The sequence below is a fragment of the Saimiri boliviensis genome, chromosome 15 (genome assembly GCF_048565385.1).
Source record: "Saimiri boliviensis isolate mSaiBol1 chromosome 15, mSaiBol1.pri, whole genome shotgun sequence".
Classification (NCBI taxonomy): domain Eukaryota; kingdom Metazoa; phylum Chordata; class Mammalia; order Primates; family Cebidae; genus Saimiri; species Saimiri boliviensis.
This window is the reverse complement of record NC_133463.1, coordinates 32,368,459-32,376,750: the sequence shown is the minus strand read 5'-3', so window position 1 is coordinate 32,376,750 and position 8,292 is coordinate 32,368,459. Positions and strand designations below refer to the sequence as shown.

At 42.0% G+C, this 8,292-nt stretch overlaps 1 pseudogene; it reads left to right on the top strand.

Annotated features, from left to right (window-relative positions):
- The first annotated feature begins 3,484 nt into the window (after window positions 1–3,484).
- Window positions 3,485–4,102, top strand: LOC120362265 (transcription elongation factor A protein-like 8; annotated as a pseudogene).
- The last annotated feature ends 4,190 nt before the right edge of the window (window positions 4,103–8,292 follow it).

Here is an 8,292-nt window from a genome sequence, read left to right as displayed (position 1 = left end):
GCGTGTTCCTGTGGTCCCAGCTTCTCTGGAAGCTGAGACAGGAGGATCTCTTAAGCCCAGGATTTGAAGGACAGTGGGGACACCCATCTCTTAGAAAAGAAAAAAAATTTTTTAATAGTGTAAAATAACATTTATATGGTTAAAAACGTGCAAAAGAATATAAATATTTAGGAGTGTACATAATGTCATGAAATTATAAAGACATGCATTGGAATGATAACTAAAATTTCAAGATAGTGGTGAACTGGAGGGAGATGTAATGGAGAAGAACAGAAAGGCTTCAAATTGGTAATGTTTTATTATTTAGGTTAGTGTTAGTTTCACAAGCATGCCTTACATTATTGTTCGTACCTTCTGGTATGTCTGAAATATTTAATAATAAATGAATTTTTAAAGTAAATCTATACACACCCTTCCTTGGCCATCCAGTTTCCTCTATTATTAGCTAGCTATAGTTTATCTTCTATTATTTGTTCTTGCACTGGTATTTATTGTTTCTAATATGTTTCCGTTTTCTGATTCTTGCCTTTTTTAAACCAACAGAATGAAGACACAACTTACTAGAATCTCTGGGACACCTTTAAAGCAGTTTCGAGAGGGAAATTTATAGCAATAAATGCCCACCAGAGAAGAGAGGAAAGATCTAAAATTGACACCCTATTGTTAAAATTGAAAGAGCTAGAGAAGCAAGATCAAAAAAACTCAAAACCTAGCAGAAGACAAGAAATAACTAAGATCAGAGCAGAACTGAAGGAGATAGAGACACAAAAAAACCCTTCAAAAAATCAATAAATCCAGGAGCTGGTTTTTTGAAAAGATCAACAAAATAGACCGCTAGCCAGATTAATAAAAAAGAAAAGGGAGAAGAATCAAATAGAAGCAATAAAAAATGATAAAGGGGATATCACCACTGATCCCACAGATATACAAATTACCATCAGGTGATTACTACAAACAGCTCTATTCACATAAACCAGTAAACCAGGAAGAAATGGATAAATTCCTAGACACTTGTACTCTACCAAGATAAACCAGAAGGAAGTTGAAACCCTGAATAGACCAATAACAAGGGCTGAAGTAGAGGCAGCAATCAATAGCCTACCAACAAAAAAAAAGTCCAGGTCCAGACGGTTTCACAACCAAATTCTACCAGACATACGAAGAAGAGCTGGTTCCATTCCTTCTGAAACTGTATCAAACAATACAAAAGGAGGGAATCCTCCCTAACTCATTTTATGAGACCAACATCATCCTGATACCAAAACCAGGCAGAGATTCAACTAAAAGAGAAAACTTCAGGCCAATATCCGTGATGAACATCGACGCAAAAATCTTCAATAAAATACTGGCAAACAGATTGCAACAGCACATCAAAAAGCTTATCCATCACGACCAAGTAAGCTTCATCCCAGGGATGCAAGGCTGGTTCAACATATGCAAATCCATAAATGTAATCCATCACATAAACGGAACCAAAGACAAAAACCACATGATTATCTCAATAGATGCAGAGAAGGCCTTTGATAAAATTCAACAGCCCTTCATGCTAAAAACTCTCAATAAACTAGATATTGATGGAACATATCATAAAATGATAAAAGCTATATATGACAAACCTACAGCCAATGTCATACTGAATGGGCAAAAAAAAAGTCTCTTTTTTTCTGATGAGAATAGCTATTCCTGCTTGCTTTTGGTTTCTATTTGCATGGAATATCTTTTTCCACCACTTTACCTTAAGTTTATGTGAGTCCTTATGGGTTAGATGAGTCTCCTGAAGACAGCAGATACTCAGTTGCTGGATTTTTATCCATTTCACAGTTCTGTATCTTTTAAGTGGAGCATTTAGGCTATTTATTTATATTCAATGTTAGTATTGAGCTGTGAGGTACTGTTCTAATTCAGCATGCTAGAGGAATAGAATAGGGCCAATGGGCTTATGTTCCAGAGGGGATTATGGCTGCCTCTGTCACCAGGGAAGTGGAAAAAAACCAGTAGTGATAGGCCTCATCCAGCTCCCAAGCAGTTGACCAGGCAGTCTCCTTCCTGCTGAGTCCCAGCTAACAGCACTGATTTAATCTCCAGGCAGCCTGCAGGCAAGAGTCAGACCTAGCCCCAGGCTATAAGTTTCCCCACTGGGAAAGCAAGTATGGCTTTCAAGCCATTCCCTGCCTATACTGTCCACCACGACTCCTGCTCTCCTATCTGCAGCAGTTTTTGTTTGCCCCTGGCTTCTGCTCAGGAGAGTGTGCGCCCAGTCAAAATTATTACAGAGTTCAGTTGGAAGCTTCTTTCACTCTGTGACCCCTCCGGAATTCCAGCAGGCTCCTATGAGATATAATCAGGGATGGCTTCCTTGGGCTTGAGGTGGAGAATGGGAGTGCCTACAAGGCTCTTCCCACTGCTGCTTCTGCTTTTATATTTCATGCGAAATCTGTTTCAGCTCTAGGTAAGGTTCAATCCCTCTTCCGTAATCTGGATTTTGGGGTTCCCCAGTGGGGATATGTGTTTGGAGGCAGGTTTTCCACCTCTCACACTTTGGGAACTCACAGTTTTTCACCTGTCTTGAAGAATTAGCAGCAGCCTACCACTTCTTTCAAAGCATCTGTGATTTCTTTTGGTTTTTCTGGCATGCTTCTGCAGTGGTTCCTGGAGCAAAAGTCCATGGTGTGAGTCTCCACATGCTGTTCTGACCATCCAAGTGGGAGCTGCACGTCAGCCCTGTCTCCTATCTGGCATCTTCCTTGGTCTTCCTGATATCCTTTTTGACCCAAGAGTAGTGTGAGTTAGCTATTTAAAATTAATAGACTATTTTTAGAGCAGTTTTGTTACCAGAAAGTGGTCCTGATCCAGACCACTTAATATTGTTAAGAGGGCAATACTATCCCAAATGTTCTACAGAGTCATTGCTATCTCTCTAAGGATTTCAAAGTCTTTTTTTTTTTTAAAGATAGAAAAGCGCCAGGCGCAGTGGCTCAAGCCTGTAATCCCAGCACTTTGGGAGGCTGAGGCGGGTGGATCACGAGGTCAAGAGATCGAGACCATCCTGGTCAACATGGTGAAACCCTGTCTCTACTAAAAATACAAAAAATTAGCTGGGCATGGTGGTGCGTACCTGTAATCCCAGCTACTCAGGAGGCTGAGGCAGGAGAATTGCCCGAACCCAGGAGGTGGAGGTTGTGGTGAGCCGAGATCGCGCCATTGCACTCCAGCCTTGGCAACAAGAGCGAAACTCCGTCTCAAAAAAAAAAAAAAAGATAGAAAAGCTGGTCCTCAAATTCATATGGAATTTTAAGCGGCCTCAAGTACCCAAAACTATGTTGAAAATGAAGAACAAGATTGGAGGATTCACACTTCCTGATTTCAAAATTTACTACATTTGGGAGGCTGAAGTGGGAGGATCATTTGAATCCAGGAGTTGGAGACCAGCTTGGGCAACATACCAAGACCTTGTCTCTGCAAATGTTAAATAAACAAATAAATAAAGATATAGTCCAGGGCCTGCTTCCTGTAGCAGCTCCCTATTGCTGGAGAAGAAGAAAAGTGCCCAAGATCCTTTCAGGATGTTTGGTTTTTTGGGCGTGACACAAATCGAGGTGAGGGAAGAGAGGAAAATCTCCTGAGTCCCTGCAGGATTACTTTATTCAAAAACGAAATAAAAAATACTCAATATGCAAAAGTCTTGTGAAGAAAATGACATGCCAAAGGCCGAGGAAGACCACCTTTTGGAAGATGTACCACAGGAGACAAAAAGGAAATCCTCAACCTTCTGAAGAAGGTGTAAGCCAGGAAGCAGAAGGAAACCCCAGAGGAGGGCCGACTCAGCCTGGCCAGGGATTTAAAGAGGACACACCCGTTAGGCATTTGGACCCTGAAGAAATGATAAGAGGAGTAGATGAGCTTGAAAGGCTTAGGGAAGAGATAAGAAGAGTGAGAAACAAGTTTGTGATGATGCATTGGAAGCAAAGACATTCAGGCAGCTGTCCTTATCCTGTGTGCTTTAGGCCTTGAATTCATTTTTGCCTAATATTAAAATCTGGCCCCAGCTTTCTTTCTGTTAGCATTTTTTGATATATCTTTGACCTCCATCTTACTTTTAATCATCTGATGAAACTTTATTTTGGGTAGTTTCCTTAGTTCCAGCATCTCCTTGGATTTTGGATTTTGACCCATTTTCCAGGTCTATTTTTCAATTAAAAACTTTCACATATTTGCATGGAAATATGTTCATTCCATATTGTTAAAGTAAAGCATAACAGATTATGGCAAAGCAGCATATTTAATATCAGCTCACATATGTAGGATAAAATTCCAAACTTTGTGTGTGTGCATGTGTGTATGCATACATCCATATAACATATATCAAAAACTTAACCTTAAGTTTATTTCTGTGTGGTGTGAAGTTTTATTGGTTTTCTTTTTTTTCTTTTTGCTTATATGTATTTTTTAATGAACATGTGTCTCGCACAAGAAGAATTAAGGATTTTTTTTTTTTTTGCAAGTAAGGGTCAATCAGATAATTTACAACCAGCTTATGAGGGCAATAGGGGCACCTAAACTCTTGATGATAAAAGAAATGTAAACCTCACATTACCTCTGGATCTCTTAGCCAGAGGAATAAACTGACAATTATTACAGATTAAAAAAAGAGACAAAGAAAGAAAGACCAGGTGCAGTGGCTTGTACCTGTAATGCTAACACTTTGGAAGGCTGAAGTGGGCAGATTGCTTGAGGCCAGGAGTTTGAGACTAGCCTGCCTCACCAACATGACGAAACCCTGTCTCTACTAAAAATACAAAAATTAGCCAGGCATGGTGGCACATGCCTGTAATCCTAGCTTCTTGAGAGGCTGAGGCACAAGAATTGCTTGAACTCAGGAGGTGGAGGTTGCAGTAAGCCGAGATTGCACCAGTGCACCCTAGCCTGGGTGACAGAGCAACACCACTGTCTCAAAGGAAAGAAAAAAAGAAGAAAGAAAAAAAATTAGCAGGGTGTGGTGACACACACCTGGAGTCCTAGATACTCAGGAGACTGAGAGGGAAAAATATTACAAAGCTACAGTACACATACACATTGTATGCATGTATCAAAATATCACATGTAACCCATAAATATGTACAATTATTATATACCAATAAAAAAATTATGTACCAATAAAAGGCCAGACCCAGTGGCTCATGCCTATAATCCCATCACTTTGGGAGGCCAAGGCAGGCAGATCACTTGAGCTCAGGAATTCAAGACTCACCTGGGCAACGTGGCAAAACCCTGTCTCTACAAAAATTACAAAAAGTAGCTGGGCATAGTCCTGTGTGCCTGTAGTCCTGATTACCTGGCAGAGTGAGACAGGAAGACGACAAGTGAGATCCCGTCTCAAAAAAAAAATTGTTTAAAGTTTGTGCATCAAATGACACTATCAAGACAGCAAAAATATGATAATTTGATATGGTTTGAATGCTTGTCCCCTACAAAACTCATGCTGAAATTTGGTAGCTGTCATAGCAGTATTAGGAGATGGGACCTTTGGGAGGTGATAGGGCCATGCGCTCTGCTCTGATGGGTAGGATTCATTTTGGTGTAAAGGGGTGCGGTTGTCCCCTTCTGCTTGTTTGCCCTTTAGCCTTCCACCACATGATGATGCAGAAAGAAGGCCCTCACCAGATGCTAGTGCCTTGATCTCGGACTTCCTGGGCTCTGGAACTGTGAGCCAATAAATTTATGTTTGTTATAAATGAATCATTCTTAGATATTCTGTTACAGCAGCACAAACAGACTAAAATGACAACCTACAGAATGAGAGAAAATATTTACCAATTATATACCTGATTAGGATCTACTCTGCAGAATATAGAAAGAAGTCTTACAACTCAACAACAAAAAGACAAACCCCCCAATTTAAAAATAGGCAAAGGACTTGAACAGATATTTTCCAAAGAGGATGTACAAATGACCAACAAGCACATGAAAAGATGTTCAATCTCTTTAGTCATTAGGGAAAGACAAATCAAAACCACAATGAAGCCAAGCACAGTGGCTCGTACCTGTAATTTTAGCACTTTGGGAGGCCGAGGCAGGCAGATCACTTGATGTCAGGAGTTTGAGACCAACCTGGCCAACATGGTGAAATCCTGTCTCCACTGAAAATACAAAAATTAGTCGGGCTTGGTGATGTATGCCTTTTATCTCAGCTACTCAGGAGGCTAAGGCAGGAGAATCACTTGAACCCAGAAAGTGAAGTTTGCAGTGAGCCAAGATCATGCCTCTGCACTTCAGCCTCGGCAACAGAACAAGACTCTGTCTCAAAAAACAAAAAACAAAAAACAAAAAACCACAAGCAAGGTACCACTTCATATCCGTTAGGATGGCTACAGTTTTTTTTTTTTTTTTGAGACGGAGTTTCACTCTTGTTACCCAGGCTGGAGTGCAATGGCGCGATCTCAGCTCACTGCAACCTCCGCCTCCTGGGTTCAGGCAATTCTCCTGCCTCAGCCTCCTGAGTAGCTGGGATTACAGGCACGTGCCACCACGCCCAGCTGATTTTTTGTATTTTTAGTAGAGACGGGGTTTCACCATATTGACCAGGATGGTCTCGATCTCTTGACCTCGTGATCCACCCGCCTCGGCCTCCCAAAGTGCTGGGATTACAGGCTTGAGCCACCGTGCCCGGCCTACTTTTTTTTTTTTTTTTTTTTAAGATAGAGACATAGAGTCTCATTCTGTTGCTCAGGCTGGAGTGCAGTGGCACAATCATAGCTCACTGTAACCTTGAATTCCTAGTCTCAACTAATCCTCCTGCCTCAGCCTCCCTAATAACTAGGACTACAGGCAGATATCACCACATCTGGCTTGTGTGTGTGTGTGTGTGTGTGTGTGTGTGTGTGTGTAAAGACAGGGGTCTCACTAGGTTACCCAGGTTGGTCTTGAACTCCCTGGGCTCAACCAATCCTCCCACCTCAACCTCCCAAAACTTTGGGATTACAGGCATGAGCCACTATGCCAGGCTGGATTATTCTTTCTTTACAACTTTTTTTAAAAGCGTAAATACAAAGGTTAGGTAGATTTGAAGATGGCCAGTAGCATGAAGGGAGCTGTCTAAAAGCTTGCTTACATAGTAACTTTGTTACTTGATGAGCAAATATTAATTGGGCTCTTCTCTCTGTCTCTTCTTCTTTCTCCTTCTTTTTCTCTCTTTCTCTAAATCCACTTTCTCTTCAGCATCAGGGAGTCTACTCGTCTGTAAATCTTCTGCAGGTTGTGCAGTGGCCTTCACCTGGTCTCACCTCTCCAGCTAGTTTGGCCAAAGCTAGTCACCTGGCACAAGGTGGGGAGGGAGCTCTCAATTGGCCAGCAACCCAGCAACTTCTGACGTGCGGCCTGACTGAACAACGAGAGGCTTGAGTGAAATTACCAGCTGGTAGCAGGACAGAGGATATAGATAATGGAATGGAGCTGAGCCAAATTAATGGCAAAGGACCGGACAAGAATGGCTGTTGATGATCACCTATGCTGAGCTCACAAAGCTGCCCTGAGTGCAGAAGCAGGTTCACTGAGGGAGGCTCAGCGATGTTATAGCTCTTGTTTGAGATAAATGTTTCCTATTGTAAACCTCAAGTCTCTGTTTATTACAATCAAACCATTCTAAATTGAAACAACTACTTACAAAGTGTTCCTATGAGCTCAGTGGAACATTTCAACCAAATGAAATATAATGATCTTTAGTGAGTGTTCTCCAACAACAGTGTTGTAGAAATAAGATAGAAATATAAGAAAGATGGCCAGGCACAGTGGCTCATGCCTGTAATCCCAGCACCTTGAGGGGCCCAGGCAGGAGGATGTCTTGAGACCAGGAGTTGGAGACCAGCCGTGGCAACATAGCAAACTCCTGTCTCTATAAAATGTAACAGTTTAAAAATTAGCCATGTGCCGGGCGCGGTGGCTCACGCCTGTAATCCCAGCACTTTGGGAGACCGAGGCGGGTGGATCACGAGGTCAAGAGATCGAGACCATCCTGGTCAACATGGTGAAACCCCGTTTCTACTAAAAATACAAAAATTAGCTGGGTGTGGTGGCGCCTGCCTGTAATCCCAGCTTGGGAGGCTGAGGCAGGAGAATTGCTTGAACCCAGGAAGCAGAGGTTGCGGTGAGCCGAGATCGCGCCATTGCACTCCAGCCTGGGTAACAAGAGCGAAACTCCGTCTCAAAAAAAAAAAAAAAAAAAAAAAAAAAATTAGCCATGTACCGTGGTGTGCACCTGTAGTCCCAACTACTCCGGAGGCTAAGGAGGGAGGATCA